Genomic DNA, 15,642 nt, shown 5'->3' on the forward strand with positions numbered 1-15,642 from the left:
TTCCTTGGCAATTTTCTACTTCATTACATATCAAATCTAAGAGCACTGTGGTCACTCTTTCCAATTGGTTCAACAACATTCATATCTTGTACTAGATCTTGGGTGGCGCCGTTTAGGTTTAAATCCAGGGTTGCCTCCCTCTGGTCATTTCCATGACCAACTATTCTAGGGCACAGTCATTTAGGGCACTGAGAAATTTAGCCTCTTTGTTTTGACTAGAACATGCATTTATCCAGTCAAAGTGGGGGTAACTGAAGTCATCCATTATTACAAGACTTTCTCGTTTGGATGCTTCCCTGATTTCATTTTCCATCTCAAGATCACCCTGAGTGTTCTGGTCTGGGGAGTGATACTATGTTCCTAGTACTAAATTACTTTAGGATTCTGGTATTGTCACTCACAGTGCTTCTGTGGAGAGGTCTGACCCTTTTAGGTTTTCTAGTCTGCATGACACTATGCCCTCTTTGATGTACAGCGCAACCTAGTGTCCCTGTGAATGCACCGCTCTGCAATAAGGTGGAAGCATTTGGGAATCTGGCTAAGTTCGTAACCAGTCTTGACAGAAGTTAGGATTCAAGTTGGTCAGTTTGGGTTTGCCCCTCCCCTTTTCCCCACTGTGACAGCCTATACATTGAATATTCATCTTATTTTGAGGTCTGGTGATGTCTGACAAGTTGGTTCCCAAGGGAGTATATATCAAAGGCTAGACTGACAATGGGATATGCACTTTGAATACAAGATGCTGATGGAAATGGCAAAAAAGGCAGCTGAAATTAAAAGCCAAGCTCATCCCTCAACTTGGCTCTTTGTATCTTTTTTAATTTGCTAAAAAAGCTTGTGTTGGTGTTTTGTACAAGCACAGAGAGCATTTCCCTTGAGGCCACTTACAGCAATGTAAAGTGAACTATTTTTAGAGAACCCAAGGGATGCTTCAGGCTCTCCTTTCTTCCCACCCCAATAATCTGCTTCTGAAATATCATATGAGATTACAAATGCCACATACATTTGGAGTGTGTAGTTTTCTTCTGTTTTTACAAGGAAAAAAAAGGAAACAGAAGACACTTCTGAGTGCTGCTAAATTAAATTATTTGAAGAGAGTCATTTAAAAAGATCTAATATCCTTCTAGTGATACATCCAACAAACTGTTTTATCTCAAAAAGAGCTGATGATTCTGGCATTTCTATAACACATTTCAAAAACTTCAGACCAATTATCTTAGTGGTGCTTACAATAGCCCTGTAGTGTAGATATAGCATATGCTTGTTATATTAATGTATATGCATTGTTAAGTCTAACCCAGGTAAGTTAGGGTTTAAAGAATGTTTGGGAGTCAGTCAGTGAAAGGTGGGAGGGGCGTGTGTGAGCCTGTGTGTGTGTGTGTGTGTGTGTGTGTGAGAGAGAGAGAGAGAGAGAGAGAGAGAGAGAGAGAGGATTCTGAGGTTTTAAAAGGAGAAAGCTGACAGTTAGTCAGATAGGGCCTTAGAAATTGAGGAAGCTACATCTAGGGTTTGGGGATTAGGATTTAGAAGGGATAGAGAAGGTAGGTCTGGATCAAGCACAGATTGATTAATAATAATAATATATAATTCTTCTTGTATTAAATAATTTTTTTTTATTTGTTTGGTTTCAATACAAAATCCCATGTATTTGTTTGGCTTATTGTGCTACCATTAGAAAACACATTTCCTTGTTACTTCTCCTACATTGGGTAGAGGGAAAGAATTAGGCATTTTTGGTGTCTCTTTGACTCAGAGAGTAAAGGGCTGAAGCATTAAGTGTCAGTGAGGACAACTGACCAAAGCTGAGGCAGGCGTCCTGAGGGGGTTTTCTTCTCAGTTTCATCAGGTGGAAGCTGGAGAAGCTGGAACCCAGGGCAGAAACATCGCAGTAGGCCACTTTTATTGTGCTCATTTTGCAAATGGAGGGTAGAGCAGACATTCCAGGCCTTGCGCCCTCCAGCTGTGTTGGACTGCAGCTCCCATAATTCCCAGACAGCATGGCCAATGGCTGGGAAATATCGGAGCTGCCATTCAACACATCTGGAGGGCTTCAGGTTGGGAAAGGTGGGCTGGAGGGTGACAGAATACTGCCTTGCTTAAGACTACCAAGTGAGTTTGTGTCCATGATGAGATTTGAATCAGGGATTTCCCAACTCCCTCTAATCCTATGCATGTTTACTCAGAAGTAAGTCAAATTAGATTCAATGGAGCTTACTCCCTGCTACATGGCTACAGCCTTAGTGACTGCACTACAACAGATCCATTAGAATATAGAAAACGTTAGTAGTAAATGGGTTAGTAAATAGTAAATGTTAAAGATTTCAGTGCAAGTCTGCTGCCCTTGAATATCATCTTGAGTATTTATACTACACAATATCAGCCCAGGGTCCTGTCCTCAACTATGGACAGAGAAGGCAGAATAGAAACAGGATGGCAAACTGAAGTGCCCAACTACTCCTACCAAGTAGCAGCCAAGAGAGAAGGGCTTGCCTGGGAAGCCGCCTGGGAATCCTACGTATGCCACCTGGAGTGCTGTGATGGAAGCCAGGTGGGATATACATTTATTTAATTATTTATTGCATTCTTTTTTGTACCACTCTTCCTCCAAAAAGGGCTCCCAAAGCAGCTGAGAAAGACTGATAATGTTACAATCCAGTTTATAGTCTAAAAGATGTGATACAAAAGGAAAAGGGATTGGAAGAGATAAGGTAGAGGAAGGGCCATAGCTCAGTGGTAGAACATCTGCTTTGCATGCAGAAGGTCCCAGGATTGATCCCCGGCATCTTCAGCGAGGGCTGGAAAAACTCCTGCCTGAAACCCTGGAGAGCCACTGCCAGTCAGTGTCAACAGTACTGGGCTGGATGGACCAAGGGTCTCACTCGGGCATAAGGCAAGCTTCCTATGTTCCTAAGATATTATTTTTTAAAAACAAGCTCAGGCACTAGTTGTTAGTTTCAAAGTTGCTATACCAGTTCTTTCTGGCAGGGAGGAGAGACGCCAGCTCGCTGCAGCAGCTCCTTCTCTGGCTGATGGATGGGGCCACGGCCACACTGGTCTTTCCCTTGCCATGATGCTCCTCTTAGGAGGTAGGGTGGGGAAACAGCTCCCAGTGCCCTTGGTCTCCAGGCCAATGGCAGAGGCCAGGGTATGCTACCCTTTAGCTCTGCAGTCCCAGGGCAACGGACAGTTGGAGTGGAGTGTTCTTTGGGGCAAGGAGGTGCAGACAGAAGGAGCAACTGCTCCTTCCCTGGCCGATAGATGGAGCCACGCTGGTCTTTCCCTTGCCATGGTGTTCATAGCAGCAAGGGGAGCAGCCTCCCGGCAGTGTCTCTGTCCTGCTGAGAGTGTGCTGCCCTTCCATGTAAAATGGTTCTAAGTCCTTGGAATGGATAAAAAGCTGCTTTATTTTTATTTTTTTAAACAGGTGTGAAAATTTTAAGTAGATACTGTAAAACAGGGCTGGGCAAATACTTCTGTCTGAAGGCTTCACCCAAGTACAGAACTTGTATGGTGGATTCTGGGGCGAGGTCACATTGTGTGCCTCCCTCCTGCTTGCTCCCCTCTATGCTTAGTCTGGTCACCGGCCCCCGGCCAGTCCTCCCTAGGACTCAGAACTGGACCAATGGAAGGCCGCCCCACATCACTGTTGAAACAGGTGTGGTAAGCCACACATGTTCTGCTAGCCAGCCCAGTCTCTCACAAGACGTCTGGATCCCTTGGTGGTGTTGGGCCCATTACCAAGGTGAAGGGTGGCCACTCTCTTCACTCTCCTGGGTCGCAGTAGAGCCAGTGGTCTAGTGGAGTCAGGGCTCATAGGGACGCAGCGTCAGCACTTTTTTTTAATTAGCAGGGATGCTGATATCATCTGCCACCCCCCTCAGAATTCCCTGTTCCCTCTCAGCTTAGAAGCAGTCCTCACAGTAGTTGGTGGAATTATCCCAGCAACAATACATCGTTCCCTGGTACGATGCAAAGTATTCTGGGGTGGCTTGGCCTTGAAGGGGCAGTTAAGGTCCATTAGCTTTACAAAAGACCTGCTCCTTGTGGAGAGGAAAACTGCTAGAACTGGTTTGTTGATATGGAGCAACACAGCCGCTTGCACTTTTGGATGCTCCTTGGAGGCATGGCTATGGGGGCTGTCATGATGACTGCCTGGACTTCAGAATTTACTGCTACTCAACAGGGTACAGCTCCAAAGGACCTGATGTGTTTTTCCTCCTCTTCATAGTTCTGCAAGGCATCAGGGACAACTGGCTGATGAGGTGCTTGAGGGCCAAATGAACAGCTCCCATGGACCATGGTTTTCCCAGTCCTGCTATATAAGAAAGCTTTATCTGAATGGATCCCTTCATTGCCGGACAGAATGTTTGAGAACTGTTTGCATTTCTCCAATTGTATAATTTGGAAACCTTTAGCTTTGGAACCATATATGAACTCCTTTAGGGATTCTGACTATAAATTATCCTTAAATGTATGTTTACCCATGAGAAGGCAAGGAAGTCATTGAAGAATTTACACTGCATGGCTATAGTCCTCAGATATGTTGAAGTCATGATAAATGAGGAATGAAAAACGAGTTCGCTCCCCATAGGGTTCTTACGGCATCGGAAGAGATTTGTAAAACCTGGGTGGGAAGCATAAGATCAAGAGCTCACTGAAAGCAGTATGCTCTACTGTGGTGGCCAAATGTTTCCCATGTTTCCAATGGCAGTTTGGTTGTCTGACTCAGATAAGACATCCAAGATAATATAGGCTTACCCTTTGTATTCCAGAGGTCTAAAACATCTCATTCATATATGTATGTATATATATACACACACGTACGCACGCACACACACACACACACACACACACCAATAAGTGATATAACAGTTGGATGATGTACTTCCTTTGGGTGGGCACAGTTAATTTTGGAATTGATAAGGAGCTCCCAAAGGCCTGTTAATCATCCTATATTATAATTCTGATTCAGTTCTCATAGGATCACATCAACATAGTAAGCTGCCTTATACTGAGCCAGACTATTGGTCTATCTAGCCCTGTATTGTCGACACTGACCGGCAGCAATTCTCCAGGGTTTCAGGCAGGATTCTTTCCTAGCCTTGCTTGGAGATTGAACCTGGGACCTTCTACATACAAAGGAGATATCCAAGGTTCTTCTGCAGTGATGGATAGCTCCTTTAGAGTTCTGACCGAAACCTGGAGTGGATTACTGTCCCACTGACATCGGAGCCACCAGCCTCCACTGGCTAACATGGTGCTATGTGGATACTTCCTGAAGAAAATGACGTCATTCAGCTAACTCTGCCACATCCTTCTGTTGCCACTAAATGCTAGTCCACGACTACTTGTTTGTCAGGTATCCTTGCTGTCAAGGAGGTCGCTCCTGCTGCCTTCTGAAATCCTCAAGTAGCCAGAATCAACACTCAGACAATAGGGCTTTTGTCCAAGGCTTTATTCCCATTCAATCTAATGATGCTTACAGATGCTAATTGCTTGATCCTATGAGTGAAACTTAAGAGAGCTGCCTGCTCAGGGGTTCTAACCTTAGGAATCAGTTGATCTCTGTTTGGAGGGGGACGTGGGAAACCTCTGTACTTATGAGCTAGGAGAAGAGTCCACCCTTTTCCCGTGGGGAATCAGGGCGCTGCTGTTGCCATTGCGCCAAGTGAGCTGAGCGCCTCCTCTCAGCACCTGCTATCTCGCACTTGAGGGTGCACCAGCACCTAGTGTCCAGAAACTGCTGTTGCTCTTCTCTCTCCCTGCCAGGGTCACTATCACTCTCAGGAATGTGTACCGGGAGGGGCTCTCCTCCTGGCTGCTCCTCTGAACAGCGTGCAGGTTCCTCTCCCGCGGCTTCTATCTCTTCCTCAGAATCAGAACTGCTTTGGGGCTCTCTGGGCTCTGATCCAACCCTGACACTTATATTGTCAGGAGCGCCCTAGCTGCCTCTTGCAGTCCCCTCCAATAGCCAACTCAGGACTCAAGACGACGAGGGTTCTTTCCAAGGCTTTATTCCTTTATGACTCTTTCAGATACTAATCACTAGTGACTAAGCAAGGAACAGCACTGGGGAAAGATAGCAGAGTAGCCTAAGCTCTAGGTAAGGCAGTTGGTCCCCATTTGAAGGGGAACCAGGGGAAGACCCTGAACTTATGGGCTAGGGAGAGATCCTCCCTCTTTCTCTTCGGTCCTTGGGATGTGACCGTTGTTTGAGCGCCAAACGAGCGGAGCACCTCCTCTCGGTGCCCTCCATCTGTCGTCGCTCCCTGCGTCTGCGCCGAGCATCCAGCAAGCCCCCCTCCAGCGCTCTCTCCATGCCAGGGTCACTGTCTATCCCAGGAATGCTGGCAGGAGGAATCTCTGCCCACTGCTGTGCTTGTGAGAGATGCGTGCGCTCCTCCCCCACGGATTGCTGTTCTTCCTCAGAATCAGAACTGCTCTGGGGCTCTATGGGCTCAGTTTCCACCTGGACACATATTTCACATGTGCTGTTTCACCTGATGCTGCTCCAGTATCTGTTCTTTGTGGGCATTTAGTATTAGTGGCGCTAGATGCTCATCTAGGGTCAGATTCAGCAAACTGCTGGTGTTATTACCCAGCTACCAGGGGGAAAGTGTATTTCATAAGTGGATTTTTCCAGTCACCACTCCCGCTGGCAAAAGCCTGCCCTTCAACAGAAGAAAAGTCACGGAGATTGACCGGGACCAACATAAAGAGAGTGCAAGACAGCTCTGCATTATTCATCATCTGTGCAGAACGCAATTTAATTCCCAGCAGAAGTTCCTGGGCAGCTGCTACGCTCCATACAGGCAGACTAGACACGCTTCTTGCAATGTGGCCGCCAAATACTACCTGTCATCTCTTGATCTTGTCAGAAGAAAAGTTAACTATCACCAAAACAGCCGCATCACCGTTCCGTTCTGTTTAATATCATCCTTGTGCATGTTTGACTTCAGTTCCATTTAACTGACTTTTCTTACATAGTTGTTAACCCTTCATAGGTTACGTCTCTTTAATAAAGGTTTGTCTAAATCAGATAATTGTTGGAGGTGTAATGTAGCTAATGCTTGTTTTAAGCATATGTTCGGGCAATGCCCAGTAGTTGCCACTTTTTGGGAGGAGGTCAGTATATGGATAAATTTTATATTGGAACACTCTAGTATTTACTGATGTACATGCTCTTTTAAATTATCTACCTGCATCCTGGAAATTGATGCACAGCCAGCACAAATGGGTTTTCTGTGCTCTTTTGACCGCTAAAAGACTGATATCACAACACTGGAAGAATAATGCTCACCTCCTATAATGTAATGGACTGAAGACCTTACAACGCTATCAACATTTGAATGGGTGGTGTATAGACGCACCTGCGAATGGAGACTTATTTGGTGATTTTGTCTGCTTTTGCTTTCGTTTATGTATACCTCTTAGAAACCACACACACACACAGAGTTCATATGTATGTATTGAAATTGATGTATTCAAATCTATGTAGCCGTGTTTCTTTCTTTCTTTGAAATTTTACAATAAAAATAAGCTTTAAAAACCCATTTGTAAGCTATGTAGATATATACTCACTAAAGGTGCAATCCTATGCATTTTTAGAGAGAAAAAAGGCCTACAACTCTCAGCATTCCCCAGCCAGCTATCCTTCAGATCTTATAAGTTGATTTACATGTTCATCAGAATGACATGGTTTAGTCCTTCTAGGGTTAGGGCTACAGCCCTTTGAATTTCAGGTAGGGACTGCATTCCTAAACGCTCCCCCATATAAGGTAATACCCAACCTGTCATTGCATGTAGAAATCTTATGCATCAGGCTGAGGCCTAGAATCTTTCTCCAAAATAGAATTTTTATTTATTTATTTATATGGTGCTGTCAGTGAGCATGGTGCTTTACAAAGTACAACAGGTCCCTGGCCCAAGGAGCTTACAATGTAGAAATTGACATAGGGGGAGCAACAGAGAAATGTAAGGGATGTGGAGGCAGAGCTGCACAGGGAAGGAATATGTGGTGGTTTCAGTTGCATGCACTTAGGCTTATTTACAGTAAGGCATGAGAAATTCGGCGTTGAGCCAAAAGCTTTACAGAAAAGATGGGGAGGGATTTGAAGGGGGCAAAATACATGGCATCTTGGAGGTTTTCTGGGAACTAGTTCCAAACTATGCATATGTTCTTGGGAGTAAGTCCCATCCAAACAGTAGGATTGACTTCTAAGTAATTTTACCTAGGATTGGGCTGCACAAATACAATACTATTTACCCTAACTTGAGGGTAAGTCCGAAATAACTCAATGGTAATTAGTTCTTAGTATATCTGCATTGGATTGTTTTGCACAAGATATTTGGGAAGGATGGTTACTATTCTATCATCTATCTATCTTGATGGTACAGATTACGAAGAATAAACTGTCTGAAGTTCCCACTCTTCCTACGTACAGCCCCCAAACTAAACCCTCCCAAGATTGCCAACTAATACATTTATATGGTGCCCCCCCATCTGCAGAACGAGCTCCCCAAAGATGTCCGCCTGGCACCAACATTGTTATCTTTTCAGCACCAGGTTAAGACCTACCTCTTTTCCAAGGCATTTGACGGCACATGATGATGATGTTTATTTATATCCCGCCTTTTCCCCAATACTGGGACTCAAGGCGGCCTTACATTAAAACTTATACAAACTATGAGTTTTAATCAGTCCTGGATGTGTCTTTAGTTATGACTGACTGTTCAAAGTTGTCTTTAGTTATATATTGATTTTGTATATTGCCTGTGAGCTTTTATGGAAATGGATTTTAAGCTTTGTGTATTTAAAAAAAAAAATGTTTTAACTTCTGTAAACTGTCCAGACAGCTTTGGCGATGGGGCGGTATAGAGATGTTATAAATAATATTTATTATAAATATTAATATTTATAATAATACTTTTTATTAATAATATATTAATAATAAAAAGTAGTTTTTAAAAAAGCTTCTCCAAGCATTGCGGGAGAAGGAGTGTGTTGTCACCTGTGACACCTGTGTTGTTTAGTGGCACTCTTACCTCCTGTGCTGAAGGGTATATATACCCACTATTATTTGTGTAGAGCCACCTATGAACATGCCCGTTTACTGAGAATGGGTATGTCAGGTCCTCACCGAAGGGGCTTACAATTTACAACAGACACTGGGAAACAACAGAGGAAGGGGGAAATGGAGGCATGGGTAAACAGGGGAAGAAAATGTGATGACTTCCATTACACATACTTTGGCCTAGATATAATAAGGTATAGGGACCAGGGGATGATCCAAAGAATTCCCAGAAAAGGTGGATTTTAAGGAGGAATTTAAAGGATTACATTTAATTTTCATGTATTACATTTCTATACCAGCCAATAGCCAAAGATCTCTGGGCAGTTTACAAAGATTAAAACCATACAAATACAATATAGTAACAGAATACAAAACCATTCACATACAAATGTATAAAACCATTTTACACAATCAACAATAAAAATCCCAGGACCTGTTAAAAAGACCTTATCATACGCTGTCAAATGCCTGGGAGTAAAGTCTTGGCCTGGCGCTGGAAAGATGACAATGTTGGTGCCAGGCGGACATCAGTGGGGAGAACATTCCACATCTGGGGGGTCACCACTGACAAGGCTCTCTCCCTTGTTGCCATCCTCCAAACCTCCCTTGGAGGCACTCCGATGATGATCGTATTGTATGAGTAGGTTTATACCTGTGGAGGTGCTCCATTAGGTATCACAGTGCCGTCATAAGCATGTAAGGGACGTGGTTGCATGAAGGTGTTCCGGGAGACATTTCCAGACATGAGGTGCAGCGAAGGAAAATGGGTGGAGTCGTTTCCAGCGAGCAAAAGACCTTTGGACAGCTATTGGGAGGTGGAGCTGGATAAGCAAAGGCACAGGAAGGGATGTGGACAGATTTTTATTGATTTTTCCAAAAACAGAACAAAGACATCATAGCTATTCCTCTATAGCAAGGCAAGTCTCCCGCAGCAAGACTATCCCCAATCTGTTAAATGCACACGACTGCTCACGTTTCGTCATTGCGAGGGAACAACTTCCCAAAGTGATCCGGACAAGTTTTGACTGATTGTGTGGAAAACTCTTGGGTTAATAGCTATTAACATTCCTATCGTCCATAAATGTGTCTACTTCTTGGAACATTGCTATATTGCTGGCCATCACCAAATCCCAACTGTATAATTATAATACATTACAAATTCTGGAAACCATTTTCAAGAAACCATTTTCAGGAATCCATGAAATGCCATGGAACATTTCCTAGAACACAGTGACATGCAGGAAATTTGAGGGCTACTGTGATCTCAATGACCAAATTGGATTCCTAATAATAACTGAGACAGAGGCAATAAGAAGTAATTCAGAGGCACTTAACTTCCAGTCACTTTGTCACTTAGTATGCATATTCATGTTTTATTATTTGCATAACTTTGTGTGTCATTATTATATAGTGATCTTGCCACAGTTATCCATGTCCTAATGATGTGTCCAGATCGTATGACCTCATTCAGCAATTCTTCTGACTCTCCCTCTGCTGTCCATAGTATGGGATGTGGGGAAGGGATGGGCCCGGGACAGGGTCCTTTTGATTGCAGTACATGGGTTGTGCAACCTTTCTGCCCTGCAAATGTCCACCTTGTGGTTAATTTCCAGTGCAATCCTCTACATATCTACTCAGAAGTAAGCACCACTGAGTGCCATGGGGCTTACTCTCAGCTAAGTACATATAGGATTGCTTATTCCCAGGTAAGCTGGTATAGCCTTACAGCGGCTTCTGGAACTGAGCTGGGCGGGCATGGGAAAAACTGCAGTGCACTAAGGTGGAAGAAGATGGTCTTTTTTTGCAGAAGAAGTAGTGACCTGCACTACAGCTTTATATGTGAATGGGGCAAACCAGGGCTCCCCCCCCCCCATGAAGCAGAGTGAAGCGGCTGCCTTGGGGAGGTGATTTTGGATGTCATGAAAAGAAACCAAATTATTTAACTTATGATTGTATTTGGGAGAAGATGACACATTTCTGGGGACTTCAGCCTCAGGTGTCAAAATATTGTGGGTGGCCTTGGGTACTATGCCGTTTTACTTGGGTGGATGGGGGCATCATTTGTTGCTCCATCGCAGGCAGCAAAACGTTTTGGGCCAGCTCTGGGGCAAACACACAACCACCGGCCCTAAGGTGTCACCCTCTGCGATACATGTGTGCATTGTCTTAAAACAAATATATACATACACTTTACTGTATTCCCCCCACCCCCACTCATATACAGATTTAAATGGATTGGTCTAAGGCTGCAATCCTATACCCACTTACCTGGGATTAAGACCCACTTAAATCCACGGGGCTTACTTCTGAATAGACATATACAGAATTGCACTGTCAGGCCAAAATCCTATGCTCACTTCGGGCCAAAACATACATTACTTTAAACCTAGTGGCGACATCTTCTTTTCTTTTTACTCTAGAGTAGGTGCGGGGCCGCCGATCCGTTCCGGGACACTAGCGTGGCGGGTGGGGTTTTTTACGATCCGGATCGCCCCTCCCGAGCCTACTCTAGAGTAATAATAATAATAAAGACGGAGCTGAAAGCACAGATTTAAAGTAATGCCTGTTCTGGCCCTTCCTGGATTGTCTGACCGGGCGGACCTGGATGGAGGACGGCGCGGCCAGCCGCCGTTCCCCGGGGGCCCGTCCTGCCCCACGAGGCAGCCAGCCCCGCTGAGTTCAAGGCGGCTTCTCCTTCCCAAGTGAGGCTGCCGTCCTGCGCCTCGCCCGCCGAGTTCTTCCCAAGCCAGAGCGCGAGGCTCGGGAGCAGCCGGGCCTGGAGGCGAGCCGCGCCGCGCCGCCTCCGAGGGGGAGCGCGGCGCCGGGGCCGCCCCCCGCGCCCCCTCAGGCCCCGCTCGGCCGCGGCCCGCCGAGACCCTCCCGGCGCGGCCGGCGCGCACCGCCACCGCCGCTGCAGGGGAAGCCCCGGCTGCCAAGTGGGGCGGAGTCGGAAGCGCGAAAGCGACGAGGGCGCTGCGAGGCGGGCCCGAGCGCGGCTCGCAGGAGCGGGTTGGAGAGTGGCAGCTGCCGCCGCCGCCGCTACTGCTGCGGGAGGAGGACGGAGCGAGCGAGCGAGCGAGCGGGCGAGCGGGCACCGGCCGCGCGTCGCCCTTGCTGAGCCGCGTCCGCTGCAGGAGCCGCAGCCAGAGCGGCGGGCGGCAAACGACGACAGCCGCCGCCGCGCCTCGGAGGAGCCCGGCCGGCCGGCCGGCGGGCGGGCAGCTCCTGCATGAGCCTCCCTCCGTCCGCCGCCCCTTCGTCCTCGCTCCTCAAGCGGCCCCCGCGGCTCCGCTCCGGGCTCGGACGGGAGCGCCTCTGCGCCCAAGATGGACGGTTTCGCCGGCAGTTTGGGTAAGTTGTGGCGTCTGGTCGCGGCGCACGCGAGGGGGAGCCGCGCCGCGCCGCGCCGGCGGCCGGGGCAAGGGTGCCAGACGCGCGTGTGCCCTCGCCGAGGGAGGGCTTGCTCAGGGTTAGAGTCCTCCCCTCCCCCGAATTCCTCGTGCGGTTTTTTGGGGCGGCGGGGGGGGAGGTAACGAGGAAACGCAGCAGACTCTTCCCTGATCATGGATGTGAATGTTTTTTAAGGGGGTTCTCTGGATGCACTTACCACCCCCTGTCCCTTTCACACGATCTCTCTCTCTCTCTCCCTCTCCCCCCCCCCCAAACAACAACAACCCCCAAACCTCAAGCGAAACCTTCACCTCGTTTAATGTGAAACGCATCTCGGAAGGAGGGACCAGGATGTGCTCGGACTCTTTGAGTGAAATACATCCATCTTCAAGCCTTTGATCATACATGTGGATGTCTTCCGAAGGGCGGAACTTCAGCCATGAAGGCATAAATGTTATGCACTCAAATTCTCTCCCCTCGCCCCCCAAGTCAGCCTTGAGACTTGGGGTGCTGGGAGTTGTCTTGAGGGTGCTGGGAGTTGTCTTCACACATCGCTTTTATCGTTTGGTTAGCAATGTGTTTCTCAAGGGGGAGAGCATGCTGGCTTAATGGCTTCGCCAGTCTTCTTCTCTCCCCCCCACACACACTCATTTAGTTTACAAAACCAAAGAATGGATTAAAATCCTGGGAAGAATCTGAATCTTGATCAAAGGAGTGATTCTTTTTGCCATCTTTGTATCTCTTGTTGGAAATGGCTCTCTGTGTTTGTTCGTCCTTCTTTTTCTTCCTCCTTCTTCCTCCCCCCGCCTGAGGTTTAATTGGTGGCTGCACCTGCTTTCTTGTGCAAGGTTTGGCGTGTGCCTGTGTTTGTAGCTAGAGACGATTGCACACGGGAGTTACTGTGTGGGTGAACCTGTTATTTGCCCTTAGGCAACGAAGCATGAAAGTGCTTTTCCACTTGCTTCTCGGGTCCCCAAGCTTCCTTGCTGTTTTCTTGACTCAGCGATAGCATCTTAAGCCTTGCTGCTGGATGGGGTAAGGTACAGCGAGTGATGCTGGCATGACCCAACCCAGGTTGTGCTGATTTGCCATGAAAGTAGGGTGGAGGAAAGAGTCAAAAGTGCAGTGTGGACAGCAAACTGAACTCTCTTCCCACCCATTTTTTTTTCATTTCCTCCCCCAAATCTCTTGTCAGCCGTTTCTCTTCCTGCTTGGAGTTAGTTCTGGCCGTGGTGTTCGAATGGGGGGAAAAATGGCAGCGGAGAAGAGCTTTGTGGTAGAAAAGTCTTCACAGGATGGAGAATGGGTCCAGCCTGGCTGTGCTGTGCTTTAAAACGTCCTTCTGCATTTGCAGTCTTCCCGAACGTGGTGCCCTCCAGAAGTTTTGGACTTCAAGTTCCATCAGCCCCAGCCGCCACAGCCAGTGGTCAGGGGTGCTGGGAGTTGTTTTCCAAAACATCTGGAAAGCCCTGGGTTGGGGAAGCCTGTTATAGGGGATTATAAGCGACCCCGTTACGCAACACGGATTTGCCACTGTCATGTCCACCTTGGCCTGGGTGCCTGGGAAAGAACTTAACTAAGGATCAGTACAGACAATAGCTTGCTAGAGATTGAGTTGTGTTCTGTATGACTGTCCTTGCCCATGGTACGCATGTTGATTGCTTCTATAGTGTTATCGGGTCTGGTCAGATGGGTTTTTTGGTTTTTGAGGTGCTTCAGCTAGTATTTGGGAAAAGCTGAAATGTGCTCCTGGCAGTGCGACTGGCAATGCTGCAAAAAACACATGCACATTTTTTAAATGACTGCTGGGTACTTCTTGTATAGTGCTCACAATGAGCATCATCTTCATCCAAACAGTTTTGGAACTGGAGCTAACATTTTTTAATTAAACCACATGAAGGGATGAGAGCCTATCCACGTATGTGTGTATGTAGCTCTTTGAAACCAAGCACTAGGTGGGAAATAATGCAGAGCTAAATCTCAACATAGGTCTGGCAGGTCGAGAACACTTTTCAATTTCCCTTATGAGCGAAATTGATTGGGCTAATGGTCTGGAAAATTTCACCATTCCAATGACTTGAGTGATACTGGGAGAAGTGGTTACAATTAGAATAGGCTCTAAGGCTTGAGATAGACAGTAGCTTACCCACCTTCCTCCGAATCGAAGATGCTCTGAAAAAAATGCTGCTCACCCCAATTTAGGCTGTGGTAAACCAGTCGTGTAGGTTTTGTATTTGCAGCAGTGAAACTTCTCTCAAATCACTTCTGGCTCTTAAACTATAGTCGGTTTACAGGTCAACATAATTGTCCGCCCACCCCCCAGCAAAGCTTCTACTCCCCCCCCCCAACACTTTCACTTCCACAACATTGATTTTGAAGAGTTATCAGCACTAATTCCACAGGGCATCAAGAGGAAGTGGATTCCATTGCCCTTGAAAAATTTATCATCTGCATAGTCTTGGAGTGCTCAATCTCTCTCTTCTCTGCCTCTCTCCCCCCTGCCCCCACCCAATTTTCCATCCGTGTGATCAATATTAATCTTCACGGAGCTATATTTCATAAATCAGCTTATCTTTTTACATAAGAATTGGTTGCGAATACAGCTAGTTCATTTGGAAAGGCCCCAGGAATAGAGGGGCACTGGGGATAAAGAAGCACAGCACAGAACTTTAGTGACATGGGCTTCAGTTGTATTACAATTTATACATGCTCTAGTCCTGTTGAAATTGGAGACTTTCACAGCAAAGTAATTCCAGCCTTAGTTAACTGCATAAACTAGATATTTAAATGTGACCTAAACATATGTACCATGAGTTCCAATTGAACATTGTAGATGGGGCTTTGCGTGGGTTAATGCTCTTTCACACACAAAGTTCTTTGCCGTTAAAAACCTAGTATGTTGGGGGAAAGCTAGGCTGAGATGCCAGCTTTCTATGTGCAACTCCCAGTTGCAGTCTGAAGTAATACGATCCTGATACAGGTTTACCCTGTCAGTGAGAAGCAGGCCTCTGTTTGATGTCAGGCCTGCAGCAAAAACCCCAAGTGTATTTTCTCAGAAGTAGGTGGCACTGAGTTCGATGGGACTTGCTTCCTTGTAAGTCATGTTTTAAGATTGCAGCCTCAGGGGGAACATAAGCATTGCAAGCTCAGCTGCCAATCTTTACTCTGCTTCTGTGAA

This window comes from Heloderma suspectum, chromosome 1 (genome assembly GCF_057233095.1).
Source record: "Heloderma suspectum isolate Gila_16-S chromosome 1, 16-S_ref, whole genome shotgun sequence".
Taxonomy (NCBI): domain Eukaryota; kingdom Metazoa; phylum Chordata; class Lepidosauria; order Squamata; family Helodermatidae; genus Heloderma; species Heloderma suspectum.